Here is a 16,170-nt window from a genome sequence, read left to right on the forward strand (position 1 = left end):
ATTAAGGAAGCCAAAGTCTAATCAATTGTATTGCATGTCATATTAAGTAAACATTAATAAAAGAGTAATAGCTTGTAAATAAACTAAGACATTAATAAATATTTAGTCATTTTATCTTAACTCTGGCCCCTGGAGAGAATGCCAAAATTCAGTGACTACAAATATCAATATTGATGAGTTTCTTAACTTTGTAGTTATTTGTAAAGCAAACAACTTTGTAGTTTTTGTAAAGCAAATCCACTGTCACTGAGTCAATTCCAACTCATAGCAACTCTAGATCCAAGCAAAATGAGGAATTTCACTATAAGGTTTCTGAGACTGTATGTCTGTATGGAAGCAGAAAGCCTCTTCTTTTACCTGCTAACTGCCTGGTGGGTTTGAATCACCCCACTTGTTGTTAGCAACCCAACATTAATCCTGGAGTTAAATGCAATGAGTTTGATTACTAGACTGTTGTTGTTAAGTGTTGTCAAGTTAGGTCCAACACATAGCAACTCTGTATAGGATTTCCAAGGAATGGTTGGCGAGTTTGAGGTTAAAATTGACCTTGCGGTTGAGTGCTTATCTTATAGCACCACACTAGGATTCCCAATTATTAGACTCTGAGTTAGTCTAATTTCTGTTTTATAATCATATTCTCACTAATCAAAACATTAAACCCACTGCCATGGAGTCAATTCCAAAGCCTGGGTAGAGTTCCAGCACTGCAATTTTATTGAAGCAGACTGCCACATCTTTCTCCTGTGGAGCCACTGGGTGGGATCAACAGCCTACCATTCAACTACTGTGCCACCAGGGGTCTCTGTATTTTCAAAGCTCTGGTAGTGTAGTGGTTACAAATCGGACTACGAACCACAAGATCAGCAGTTCGAAACTACCAGCTGTTCCATGGGAGAAACAAGAGACTTTCTGCTTCCGTAAAGATTTACAGCCTCGGAAACCTTGTACAGGGTCGCTATGAGTCACAACCGACTCCACGGCATATAACAGCAACAACAATTCTAATTTTTGTGGGAGCTCTGGTAGCGTAGTGGTTACGAATCGGGCTGCGAACCTTAAGGTCAGCGGTTCGAAACTACCAGCCGCTCCGCGGGAGAAAGATGAGGCTTTCTACTCCCGTAAAGATTTACACCCTCGGAAACCCTGTACAGGGTCGCTATGGGTCAGAACCGACTCCACGGCACTTAACAACAACAACAACAACATGCCCAACAGAACAAAATACTGCTCAGTTGTGCATCATCCTCACTATTGTGTTTGAGGCCATTGATACTGTCATGGTGCCAGTCCATTTTATTAAAGGTCTTCCTCTTTTTCACTGACCCTCCACTTTATCAAGCATGATGTCCTTCCCTGGGGACACCCTAACACTATGTCCCAAATATGAGAGATGAAGTCTTGCCATTCTTGCTTCTAAGGAAGATTCTGACTATACTTCTAAGGAAGATTTTTTTATTCTTCTGGTAGTCCACAATATTTTCAATATTCTTTGCCAACACCATATTTCAAATGCATTGATTCTTCTATAGTTCTCCTTATACATTGTCCAACTTTTTGTTGCATGTGATTTATTGTCCTTATACATTGTCCAAAATTTTATTTGCATGTGATTTATTGATATTTTGACTGACTTCTGTGTTCCCTTGGGTCACCTTTCTTTGACATGGGAACAAAATATGTGTCTTTTCCAATGGGTTGGCCTGGTAGCTGTCTTCAAAATCTCTTGGCATAGATAATTTATCAGTTTGCTGAAACATTTCAATTTGTATTCTGGCAATTCTTGAAGTCTTGTTTTTCACCAGTACCTTTAGTGCGGTTTGAACTTCGTCCTTCAATACATCTGTTCTTGATCAGCTGTTATCTCTTGAAATGGTTAAACACAAAGGAAACCATTTTGGTACACTGACTCTGATGCTTCCTGAGTCATTCAATATTTTTTGCCCATCAGATCCTTCAATATTGCAAACCAAGGCTTCTTGTTTTTTCTTCAGTTCCTTCAGTTTGAGAAATGCCGATCATGTTCTTCACTTTTCTAATTCCAGGTCTTTGCATACTTTATTATAATACTTGGCTTTGTCTTCTGGAGCTGCCCTTTGAAATATTCCGATAAACTCTTTTACTTAATGATTTCTTCCAGTCGCTTTTACAACTACTACTTTTCCTAGATTTATACTTCATATATTCCATACTCCAATTATTAATAAATGTTTACAGCTTCTCCTAATTTTGAGTTTTATCCCATCACCAAATTAAGGTCCCAAAAGCTTTACTCCATTGATGTCATTATAGTCAACTCTGAGACGGCAGTTCTTTCCGAGTCATATTTTGAGTGCTTTCCAACTTGAGAAGTTCATCTTCCAGCATTATATCTAACAATATGCTGTTGCTATCCATCATATTTTAATATTCAATATTCTGGTGCTACCGTGTTCCCCTGGTATTCATAAGGTTTTCAGTGACTTAACATTGAGAAGTAGTCTGTGTCTCTTTTGACTTAGTCTCTCTTAGTTTGGAAACTCAGGTGAAATCTACCCAACATGGGTGACCCTGTTTGTATTTCAAATACTGATGACACAGTTTCCAACATCACAGCAACACACAAGTCACTACAGTATGACGCATTGACAGATGAGTAGTGGGGTTCAATTCCTTGGAAAGCAATAAACTGTGGGAGATCAAATCACAAATCCATGTAATTGCAATGCTAAAGATTAAACTTTGAAAAGGGATGATGAACATAAAATGATGTACTGTCTTCTCATAAGATGTTTCTTGGACCTGGATGAGAGCTTCATTTAGTCAATCTCTAAGTTTGTGAATATTTTTCTTTTAGTCCTCTTTATAAAGTGATTATGGAATCTTAAATTCATATCTTATAATATGTTCTGATCTCTCCATTCTATTTTAATATGAAATCCCACAAGAATATGGAAATTTTGTGAGCTGTTTCAGTTTAACATTCTGTATTCAATTGTCATATGATATGATTATTAATAGACTAATTCGGAAGTTGGGTTAGGGATCTCTTTTTATTGTGACCTCGTATTTGCGGATGAAGGACATACACTAAAATAATTTTTCTCGTCACTTTCCAACTTCTGACATACTCAGGGGAAGAAGTGCTATCTGAGTGGCTACTGCATGGAGGATTTGGGGAAAAGGTGATAGTGCCTTTCTCTATTTTAATATTTCATTATGCTCTCTTTTTCATTCTCTCCCTCTGTTTATCTCACCATCATTACCACCATCATACATATCATCATTTTACCACAAATATGCCTAATTTCAGAGAGACTGTATACTCGTTTCTCAAGTATATCATAAATTTTGGGAGGCAGTTTCTGCTCCCTGAGGAAGGAAGCCAGAGGCAAGAGGACTGACATTCAACAGCATTGTTGTAACCACATAGTTAACTGCTTTATTGTGTGATGTATTATCAGTGAGCTGTTTTAATCACATATCTAAAGTTTCATGCTTCAGTCATTTTTACAGGAAGAAAAATACAGCTGAATTGTGTATCTACCTCTCGATTCTGAATTTTAAAGTTGTTGTTGTTGCTGTGTGTGTGCTGTTGAAAGTGAATCACAGTGACCCTAAATAGAGTTTCAAAGTCTTTCATTCTTCCCTGGAGCAGAAAGCCTCACCTTTCCTGCACTGGAGAGTTTGGCATGCTCAGACCATGGACATCGTGATTTGCAGTTCATTGTGTAAAGTATGAAGCCACTGTGCTCCCATGATGATTGTTGTTGTTTGAACCTTGAACCTTGTGGTTCAAACAGACCTTAGTGGTTGAGTGCTTATTCTACAGAGCCACACCATGATAAAGATACGAAAGTGTTTTCCTCTGATTCACAACTTGTCCTCTGCCAGGAATTTCCTTTGGAACAAGCAGAGATACCATTGGTCCATATTTTTGACACTTCATGTTACATCTTCCACAACATCATATTCCTCTTCATCTAGCACATTCAGCTGTCACAGTGCTGAAGTAGGAAACGACACCAGATCTTCAATATAAGGACAAAAGAAATGCTAAAGAATGGGCTGATTAATGCCACTTCAGCAGAAATTCTCCTTGGGTCATCACGAAGCATGCTTTTGATAAGGTCTCTTAGGTGACAGGCTGGAATTGTGGCGTTCACTACTGCTTTACTGGCAAAGAGGTGAGCAATAGTAGCAGAACTCTTTGTTTTCCATTCCTGAGATCTGACTGTATATTTCCATTTCATTCCTGAGAACGTTTCCAGTAAAATGTTTCCTAAGTTTCACAGACCAACAGGTGAGGTGTACTTCTGTATCACTGCAGGCCAGCCTGGGCCAAGCAATTTTGCAGTTCTGTTTATAGAGCTCAGTAGCTGTCTATCTGAATATAATTCACACCCTGATTATCTTCTTTGAAGCTAAGCCAAAAGTCAACGAGTTCAAAACCTTCATTCTTTGCATCCCACAATATGTTACAGGATTTGAGATCTGCATGGACATAACCCTCATGATGAAGGAAAGCAAGGTCCTCTAGAACATCTCTGGAACAACGCTGTATCATTCACATGGAACAACCCTGGTGACTGAAATATAAAACAATTCCGACACATTTATATCCAGGAGTTCAAGCAACAGATAGCCTGCTATATATATATATGAAGAGAAGTGAATTGTAAAGGCTCCATGCAAAATCACGCTGTTCCTGTGACTCTGCAACTATTCCAGCACTGCCCTCTCTTTGGGAAAATCATGCTTCCCCTAAAACATTCAATACATAAGACAATCACCATGACCTTCACTGTGACCTTCATAAACACAGGGAATAGGGAAAACAGGAAACTTTAGATGTCAAACACTTCCCTGTCCATATTTTCATTTGTCGCTATTATTTCTGAGGACATAGTTATTGCCTTGAGCATCTTACAACTCTATCCCCCTTTCCCCTGGGTATCCTACTGCTGAAAGGGTAGAGATGTTTCCAGAAGTTGCTTGCCTACACATTTAGTATTGACTCTTCATAATGTCAAATGTTTCACTAGAATCCTATGTAGAGGATTATTAAAACAAAATATATGTTATATAAACAAAAGCCACTGTTATAACATGGTAGGAAGAAAACCACATTAAAACAACCACTTTTTTATATTGTAAGAGCCGCCCAAGGGAGCACAGTTGTATGGAACTCTCAAGATGCTGAGAGGATAGCATAATGGGTTTATTTTTGGCTTTCATTTCTCCAAGTATTTGAACTCATTAACTGTATTTCTAAGCTCCCTAGAGATAGTCACAAGAATTAATTTGCCTAAAAACACTCATCATTCCTTTACTGGTACATATAAAAGATTTTCCATATTCTACATTTATTAGAGTCAATAACTAGGTAAAACTCCCTATTGTAACCAGAAAATCAGAGGGAACTAGCCAAGAAATGAAATAAGTAGAGTGATGAGAATAGAATATTTTGAAATATTGTCATTATTTCTGAATATGTACATTTGTCTACTAAAGAGAGAACTCCTTACCTCGCCAATACTAATTACTAACAAATAAACGATAAAAGAGGTTTATCCAAGCAGATTTCAAGGTTATTTCCCTGAAGCTTATCTGTGATCAGGATCAATTAAAGTTCAGAGAGTATAAAAGAAAAATTTGTTTATACATGGAGAGAATTCAAAATACTTCAAATATATTTATGAAATTTTAGCAGATTATTCTGATTTGTGAGTATTATTTAGTGATGAAGGTTAAAGAGTCTAATATGGTTTAGTATATATCAAGATCTTAATGCATTTATTCATGAAAAAGAAGACTAGAAGCAAGGAATAACAATAAAGGAAAAGAACAGAAAATGTTTTTGTTTGTTTTTTTGCTGTGTTTTTGGAAAAAGTTGTATATACAGAACTCTTGTTAGTGATCTGGTCTTTATCATAGCTCAGTGTCTTTCTGTGAAATGTTTGCATACACGTTATATACATGGAGGATAGCATTCTACTTATATAAGATAAAAGTACGCCCATAAGAAGATATCTTCTTATTTTAAGTGATTAGCAATAATGATATCAAAGAATATGTAGAAGAATATAACTTTCTGCTTAACACTTCAAATGGAGTCTAGTACTCAGAACATGTGGATGTATATATAAATGCTCTGTTCTCTTGCATTCACATTTTCTTTGAACTAGTAAAGCTACAGAATATTTCTTCTCCGTTCTGGTTTGTTTTTGCTTCAGAACATGGCCAGCTTCTATAATTTTCTGTTAACAAATGAAGCTACAAAACTCATTTAGCTATGATTAACATTGGTTAGATACAGAATATAGTGATATTATATAAATTATTTTCCACATTTATTTAAACTTCCAAAATAAATCTGAAGATATAATAAATACAATTATTTTGGCCTAAGATGAAAAATCTGCTTACTTTGTTCCATCTAGGAATAAATCCAGAGTCTTTATTACAATTTCTAGTCTTCTGGTTTCTATACACATTTTTGATGCATGTCTGTTGACTGTTTTAAAATTATAATTACTGAATATCAGTACTAGAAGACATCTGTGGTTCTTGCTAGCATGGTAACACTCTATTTTTTAATTTTTTTTTTTTTTTTACATTTAAAAAGTACAATGTCAAATCCATAGGAAAGAAATAGACTGTCATTAGTTTGTTCTATTTATTATTTTATGATACATACATGAACTATATATACAATGCTAACATAAATGGTTGTACATATTCATGTAGAAGTAAAGTATGCATGAATTAAATCATTCTCCTTGTTGCTATGGCTACAGTCCTATCAAATAAGTGAATCAAATATATTTTATATTTCAATTTTACTAATTATAATTCAATTTATCATATTAACATTTTTCCATTTTAACGAGATAAATTTGTGCTGGAGCAAACTTCAGCAGACAAAATGAACAATTCAGTAAAAAGCAATGGCCTCTATCTAATTTTCTATGCTGATTACTGAAGCTGCACTTGATGAAAGAAATGCAGTTGAGCTTTTTCAATTTTCCAAGCATATATTGTTGCTTATATTTTTTCCAAAGACAAGCCATTACCTCTCCAATCATAACATATTATGTCACTGTTTTTTCCTTCTTTTTAAATCTATCGCATGATATGGTTGTTGTTGTTGTTATGTGCCGTGGAGTTGGTTCCTACTCATAGCAACCCTGTACAGGGTTTCTGAGGCTGTAAATCTTTACAGGAACAGAAAGCCTCATCTTTCTCCCGTGGAACAGCTGGTAGTTTTGAACTGCTGACCTTGTGGTTCCCAGCCCGATTCGTAACCAGTATGCTACCAAAGCTCCTTATCACATGAATTTATCTTGATCAAACCTCTTTTCCTTTCCCTCCTAAAACATGAGATCCTAGACATTAAGTCCAGGTAAATATTTCTTATGCCAGTCCAATTAATGCAGAGTTAATATCTTCTTTTCAGAGTACTGATGTGGCACTGTAGAATAAGCATTGAACTGCTAACCACAAGTTTGATGGTTCAAACCCACTAGCTGCTCTTCAGAAACCCTGTACATAGTTGCTATGAGTTGAAATTGATTCAACAACACTTAACAACAATAACAACAGCATCTTTTTTGTTTATCAAGTTGTTTGAGGATGGGTGTTCTATATATATTTTATTTTTTAATATCATAATAAAAATTTCACTTAAAATATGCAGAGATATTCATTTATGTGAATTATTTAATATGTGTAGTGAATTATTTAATATGTGCTTACTTATTTGTAACTCCCACCAAATGACTGTTTTCTCATTGGGTCTTGGTAAGAGAAGGTTGGAAAAGATACTAATAGGATGACATAATTCAGCTATGGATGTTAACACAGTTAATTGTTACTGTAAAAAACTGAAACACTAGCATATGTATAAAATGAACATCTAAGAAGTAGGAATGGGGTATTCCTACTATGAAAGAGGAAGGGTCAGGAGTAGAGCATGTCCTTTGGATCACAAGATCTCTGCACATTGAACTTCCTTAAGCCAAGGACTGGAAGATGTGATACTGCAGGAGTGGATGAGGAGCAGCAGCAGCAGAATGAAGAGCCAGAGTGTGAGACAAAATAGTGAGCTGCCCAGCAGATGGAGCAAGTAAAACTGAGTGGCTTTGCTTGAAGAATGTGGTATCATCAGAGTCTTAATTGGTGGTGTGTGGTGGTGATGGGGAGTGAGATTTGCTGTCCCACAGAGTTAAAGCCCAGTGCCTTCAGGCTGAGGGTTATGGTGTAATGCTGTGCTCTGTGGAAATTTATCAGCATCCCTAAAAGAGGTTTGTAATATTAGCTGGGCAGAAAGCAGTCTGCCTGTGGGCGCAGTTGAAAAGAGGGTGATCTGACTGGAATAACAGGATAAGAAATGCTACTGAATGGTAACTTGTACACTTCCTTAATAAACCCCAAAACTGTGAGTATGATATCAGAGTTCTGTATTGTCATTACAATGAATTATCCAATTTAGCATAAGTAGAGAGTGCTGTGTGTGGGGTGGTTCGGTGCCACATTTTATTGCGTTATATGTAACATTTTATATTCAACCTCCTTTTAGAAGAAGGATTAAAATCTGAAAACCTATAATTTTACTTTACTACGTTCCAGGATTTGCCTTGCATGTTGAAAAAAACTAAATATAGTCCTTTGACCATTTAACAGATCATTTGACCAGATTGACACTCTATCGTGAATGTATCCTATGATTCTTCTCTTATTTAGGGTTATGAATGAAATCAATGACCTGCATGATGTGTTCCTGCTAAAGATCTCAAATAGGTCTTCCCAAGTTTTATCCAATGTAATAGCATGCTGTTTTAGAAACGATGTTGAATCACAAAAATTCATAAAGTTATATATTAAGATATATTAAAATGTGTGTATTGAAAAATGGAAGCTTTAATAGTAAAAAAAAAAAAATGGACGTATAATGCTTTGTGGAATTAATTAATTTAAACTCTGGTAGCATAGTGGTTACAAATTGGGCTGCGAACCTTAAGGTCAGCGGTTCGAAACTACCAGCTGCACCGCGGGAGAAAGATGAGGCTTTCTACTCCCGTAAAGATTTACACCCTCGGAAACCCTATACAGGGTCGCTATGGGTCGGAACTGACTCGATGGCACATAACAACAACAACAACATATAGGCTTCAGTATGAAATGTCTGGGTTCTACTTATAACTAACTGTGTGACATTTAGATCATTATTTAATTAATATTGGCTCATGTATCCATAATGTGAGAGGTTTAGATCAGATGACCCATAGGATATTTTCTAGAATGAAAATTTATGACCTTATAAAAGATGCTGCAGAAATATTGTTGTTGTTGTTGTTGTTAGGTAGCGTCCAGTAGGTTTTGACTCATAGCGACCTATGTACCACCAACTGGAACACTGCCTGGTTCGATGGTTATATCACAATCTATGCTTAAGGCCATTGCTGCGGTCACCACGACAAACCATCTAGCTGCGGGTCTTCCTCTTCACCTTCCACTTTACCAAGAATGATGTCCTCCAGGGACTGGTCTCTCTTGATAACATATCAAAAGTATAAGAAATAAAGCTTGGCTATCCTGGCTTCTAAAAAGCATTATGGCTGTACTTCTTCCAACACAGATTTGTTTTTTCTTCTGACAGTGCATTGTACTTTTAATGTTCTCCTTCAACACCATAACTCAAATGCATCAATTCTACAGAGCTCCTTACATATTGTGCAAAAATATTAATCCTTCATTAAACACCATCTCTAAGTATCATGGAGCTAGATAAGTCAAAGGTATTCAATTTAAATAATGTTTTTCAAAACACTTTAACTTGAACATTGCTATCTGACCTATGGAATCCTGGTGTGATGCTATGGGTAAATGTACAAAACTGCAAAGTTGGCAGTTCAATCTCACCAGCCAGTCCTCAAAACCCTACACAGGGTCGTTATGAGTCACAACTGACTTGATGGCCTTTAACAATAACCTGACCTAAAATTCACAGATTTAATTTTAGTTTAAGTCCTTAAAGTAGTATATTTACATTTACTAGGGAATGGAAACGTCAGGAATGGAAAAAGAAGAGCTTATAATCTACATAACTTGTCTTCACCTTACATATTAAAATTTGGAATTCATTATTCAAAAGGTCCACCACTCATCTACCAGTTTATTGTACTGTGGTGGCTAGTGAGTTGCTGTGATTCTGGAAGCTATGCCAAAGATATGTTAAAAACCAGCGGGGTCACCCACAGTGGACAGGTTTCAGATGAGCTTCCATATGAAGACAGACTAGGAAGAAGAAGAGAAGAACAAGTTCTGAATATTTAGTCACTAAAAATCTTATGACTAGCAGAAAACAACTGTCAGACATAGTGCCAGAAAAGGAGCCCCTCATGTTGGAAGACACTCAAAATATGACTGGAGAAAAGCTGCCTCCTCAAAGTAGAGTTGACTATGACTGAATGGAGTCAAGTCCATAGGAGTAAACCCTTGAGATGGTCGTTTGCAGATAGGGCACAACACAAAATGAAGAGAAACAGCTGTAAACATCCATTAATAATTGGAACATGTAATGTATGAAATATGCATCTAGGAAAATCGAAAATGGTCAAAAATGAAATGGAATGCATAAATATCAGTATCTTAGGCATTAGGGAGCAGAAGTGGACTGGTATTGGCCATTTAGGATCTGATAAACACACATGGTTTACTATGCCCGAAGTAACAAATTGAAGACGAATAGTGATGCATCCATCATCAAAAAGAACATATCTAGATCAGTCATGAAGTACAACACTCTCTGTGATAGGATAATATTCATGTGCTGCAGGAAAGGCCAGTTAATACCACTATTATTCAAATTTATGCACCAACCACTAAAGGCAGTGGGGATGAAGTAGAAGAAATCTACCAACTTCTACAATCTGAAATTGATCAAACACGCAATCAAGATGCATTGATCATTACTGGTGATTGGAGTGCAAAGGTTGGTAGCAAAGAGGAAGGATCCGTAGTTGAAAAATATGCCCTTGGTGATAGAAATGATGCTGGAGAATGAATGATAGAATTCTGAAAAACCAATGATTTGTTCATTTCAAATACCTTCTTTAGACAGCATGAGCGATGACTATGCACATGGTCCTCACCAGATGGAATACACAGAAACCAAATGGATTACATCTGTGGAAAGAAACAGTGGTAAAATCCAGATCAACAACCAAAATAAGATCATGGGCAGATTGTGAAACAGACCATCAATTGCTCATATACAAATTCAGACTGAAGCTGAAAAAATGAAAACAAGTCCACAAGAGCAAAAATATGGCATTGAATACATCCCACCTGAATTTAGAAATCATCTCAAGAACATATTTGATACATTAAACACTAAAGATTGAAGACCAGAAAAGTTGTGGGATGACATCAAGAACATCATACAGGAAGAAAGCAAAAAGTCATTAAGAAGACAAGAAAGAAGGGAACGATCAAAATGGATGTTAGAAGAAACACTGAAACTTGCTTTCCTGTGTAGAGATGCTAAAGCACATGGAAGAAATAAGGAGGTACAAGAGCTGAACAGAAAATTTAAAGGTCAGCTCAAGAAGACAAAGTCAAATATTACAACAAAATTTGCAAAGATCTGGAGTCAGAAAACCAAAAGGGAAGAACACATTCAGCATTTATCAAGTTGGGGAACTAAAGAAAAATTCAAGCTTAGACTTTAGCTATTAAATAATTATCTGGGCAAACTATTTATTGATGCAGAAAGAATTAAAAAAAAAAAATGGAAGGAACCCCCCCTCTAAGACTGAAACTCAAAGAGAATATATGAGTAGGCATGTAAGCTTGATGGTGACCACATTGGTCTACTGGTGAGTGGAAGAGTGGGAAAGGCAGCAATGAAAAAAAAATGGGCTGAGTTCAACTGTGTTCCATAGACTCCTGTTGACCTGGATATGAGAGACAAAATAGGAAATGATGGTTGGTTCAAAGTGTGGTGAGACCTGGGGACACCTGAGCCCATGGACAAGTATATAGCTATAGAGGGCTAGAGCTGAAAGTGAAGCATCCAGCTGATATGAAGTAAGGGGAGATGCACAAGAACATCCAAAATTGCAGAGAGTACCCATTTGACCTAACCTCGAAGGCTTAATAATCAGACCTAGACTAGAGGGAGAAAACAACAGCAACAACAAAAACAATTTTTATAAAGGAAACAAAGGTAAATTGCTACAATTTGATGAGCTTGACCTATACTTATGAAGGTAGGAGCTCAAAATACCAACAGAGTCTTTGCATCAAGTATCAATATTATCTCCTCTGTATATGGGAGAGATAGGGACAGGCAACTTAGACATTGGCTACCTAAAATGAGGGGTTAATAAATTCTCGAAATTACTGGTGTACAAGGTTTCAAGATAGAATTTAGTTTAAGAGTGTGTGGGGAAAATAGAGTCCCCACTGAATAGTTTTCATCTTGTCTAGCTGGATCTGGTAAAAAGAGATGGGGATAAGATTCTTATAACTCAAAAGTGAGTAGTTGTTATCATGACTAATTGTGACTGTCACAATTGTAAAGGTAGAAATTTTGTAACAAAACAGAGGAGTAGTTGATCTTGCAGAACAGAAACAGAGGACCCTAAGACAATCAAGGGAGACAAGCACAAGCGGAATACCAAACCTTATCTAGAGAAGCAGCGACACCAGAGATGGAGGAAGAGACAGGGACATGGAAAGAGAGAGCAGCAGCTCAGGACTCTAGATTCATCGAAAGGTAGGGAGTGAGAGCTGGCGGCCAGGAGGCAGACTTGCAGAATATGCCCATTGGTGGTTTAAATTACTATATATACCTGAGTGTTAAAAAATAAATAAATAAAAAAGAGCCAAACTGAATAGAGAGAAATACTGCTAACTGATGGTACATGGAAGGAATTATAACCATTGAAATGAAACAAAGTATATGATTTGTTGAATGTAAAACTGATGATCTGCCCTGTAAATTTTCATTCAATTCACAATAAAAAATTTAAAAAAAAGAAAAATAGAAGGAATACATAGAGTCTCTGTACCAAAATGAAATTGTCGATGCTCAATGGTTTCAAGAGGTAGCTTATGATCAAGAGCTATGATACTGCAGGGAGAAATCCAAGGTGCATTGAAGGAATTGGGAAAGAACAAGGCACCAGGAATTGATGGAATCAAAAATTGCAATCTTTCAAGTAAGTGAGGCAGCATTGGAGGCACTCATTCATCTATGCCAAAAAATTTGGAAGACAACTATGTGGCCAACTGATTGGTAAAGATCCGTATTTGTGCCCATTCCAAAGAGAGGGGACCCCCACGGAATGTGGAAATCATCAGACAATCTTGATACCCCATGTGAATAAAGTTTTATTAAAGATTATACAGAAACGACTACAAGCGTACATTGACAAAGAACTTTCAGAGGTTCAAGACAGATTCAGAAGAGGATGTAAATGAGAGACATCACTGCTGATGTTCGATGGATATTGGCTGAAAGCAGAGAATACCAGAAAGATGTTTGCCTGTACTTTATTGACTATGCAAAGGCTTTCAATTGTGTGGATCACGACAACTTATTGACAACATTGCGAAGTGTGAGTATTCCTGAACACTTAATTGTGTTCGAACAGAACATGGAAACACTGAGTGGTTTAAAATAAAGAAAGGTGTGCGACAGGGTTGTATTCTTTCACCATAAATTTCCAATTTATATGCTGAGCAAATAATCCTAGAAGCTGGATTATATGAAGAAAGAACGTGGCATCAGGATTGGAGGAAGACAAATTAACAACCTGCAATATGCAGATGATACAACATTGATTGCTGAAAGTGAAAAGGACTTAAAATATTTACTGATGAAGATCAAAGAACACACCTTTGGTATGGATTGCATCTCAATGTAAAGAAAACAAAATCCTCACCACTGGACCAATAAACAACATTCTTGTCAATGGAGAAAAAATTGAAGTTGTCAAGGACTTCATTCTTCTAGGATCAAGCATCAACACTCATGGAAGCAGCAATCAAGAAATAAAAAAAAAATGTATTGCATTAGGCAAATCTGCTGCACAAGACCTTTTGAAGTGTTTAAGAGCAAAGATGTCAGCTTGAGGACTAAGGTGCACTTGACCCAAGCCATGGTATTTTCAATAACCTCATATATGTGTGACAGCTGGACAGTGAATAAGGAAGACTATAGAAGAATTGATGCATTCAAGTTACAGTATTGGAGGAGAATATTCAAAGTACCATAGGCTGCCAAAAGAACTAACAGATCTGTGTTGGAAGAAGTGCAGCCAGAGTGCTCTTGGAGGCCAGGATGGCTAAATTTCATCTCCATACTTAACACATATTTTCTGGAAGGACCAGTCACTGGAGAAGGATATCTTGTTTGGTAAGGTGGAGGGTCAGAGGAAAAGAGGAACACCATTAGTGAGATGGATTGGCAAAGTGGCAGCATCAACGGGCTTAAGCGTGGCAACAATTGTGAAGTTGGCCTGGGCCCAGGCAAGGTTTCATTCTGTTGTACATAGGGTCAGTATGAGTCAGTACTGACTTGATAGCATCTAACAACAGCAACATCCAAAAGTTACTATATACATGATATAAATTTCCCATTTACCTTTACTAATTCCACTATATTTAACATTGATCATAACAATCCTGTTTTAGTCCAAATTATTTATTTAAATAGGTAAATATGAGTGACTTTAACCAAAAAACTAATAATATTTTTACAGTTAGCAACAAATAAGCAGAAAGGAGAGGAGAATGTTATTTTTCAAAATCTCCAAATGATTTTATTTTGTTTTCTGAAACTTTCATATTCTGGAGGTTATTGCAAACTGAATTTGTTTAATGATAACTGGTTATGTTTATCTGGTAAAAATCTGGGTGATTGTGAAATTCAGTAAGATCACTGAGTTCTTTAATTGTAATTTTCAAAAATTGAGGCTCTTTATTAAAAAAACATGCAACTAAAAAGAAACGGACAGTTTTCTAATTAAGTAGTGACTAAAGTATATGAAAATTGTACATTATTTAGCTATTCCTAAATCATGGTGCTAATCTCACAGTAAGCAGTTCAAAACTACCAGCAGTTCAGCAGGAGAAAGATGAGGCTTCCTGCTCCCATAAAGATTTACAGCCTCAGAAACCCTATGCAGTGTCGCTATGAGTCAGAACCGACTCCATGGCACATAAAAACAATGACAACATATGAGATAATGAAGCAGACTAGTTTATACATTCAGATACTTAGCTCCAAGTCTTCATGTACTTATTTATACCTCAGTCTACCAGAAGAACTGGGCAGGTAACGTATAGCTAAATATTAGTGACAACAATCATCCTTCCTATCAGATAACATCATGTTGTTATAAAAGACACGTTAGATTTCTACATTGGAACTGCCAACCCTATAAAGTTGACTAAAATGTTTTCCGTTTTTGTCTCTATTGTCTCATTTGTTAAAAGTCTAATAATCCTAATAATGTTGGACTATTTTTTCTTTCAAATTATCACTGAAGATGAAGAAAGCCTGTTGTTGTTGTTAGGTGACCTCAAGTCAGTACCTTAGGCACATAGCGACCGTAGGCACAGCAGAACAAAACACTGCCCCATCCTGGGCCAACCACACGACTGTTGCAACGCTTGAGTCAATCAATGCTGCCACTTGGCCAATCCATCTCTCTGGGGGTCTTCCTCTTTTTCTCTATCCATTCACCTTACCAAACATGATATTCTCCAGTGACTGGTCCCTCCTGACAATATGCCTGAAGTATGAGAGACGAAGTTTGGACTTCTTGGCCTCCAATGATCACTCTGGCTGCACTTCTTCCAAAACAGATCTATTGGTTCTTTTGGCAGCCCATGGCACTTTCAATATTCTCCTCCATCACCATAACTCAAAAGCGTCACTTCTTCGATGGTCTTCCATATTCACTGTCCAGCTTTTGAATGCATATGAGGTTATTGAAAATACCATGGCTTGGGTAAGGTGCACCCTTAGTCCTCAAGCTGACATCTTTGCTCTTAAACACTTTCAAAAGGTCTTGTGCAGCAGATTTGCCAAATGCAATACATAGTTTGACTTATTGACTGCTGCTCTCATGAGTGTTGATAGTTGACCCAAGAAGAATAAAGTCCTTGACAACTTCT

At 36.8% G+C, this 16,170-nt stretch overlaps 1 pseudogene; it reads right to left on the reverse strand.

Annotated features, from left to right (window-relative positions):
• Positions 1 to 3,802: 3,802 nt before the first annotated feature.
• Positions 3,803 to 16,170, reverse strand: part of LOC102827092 — a 31,144-nt pseudogene continuing 18,776 nt past the window's right edge.

This window comes from Chrysochloris asiatica, unplaced genomic scaffold, assembly GCF_000296735.1.
Source record: "Chrysochloris asiatica unplaced genomic scaffold, ChrAsi1.0 scaffold00027, whole genome shotgun sequence".
NCBI lineage: Eukaryota > Metazoa > Chordata > Mammalia > Afrosoricida > Chrysochloridae > Chrysochloris > Chrysochloris asiatica.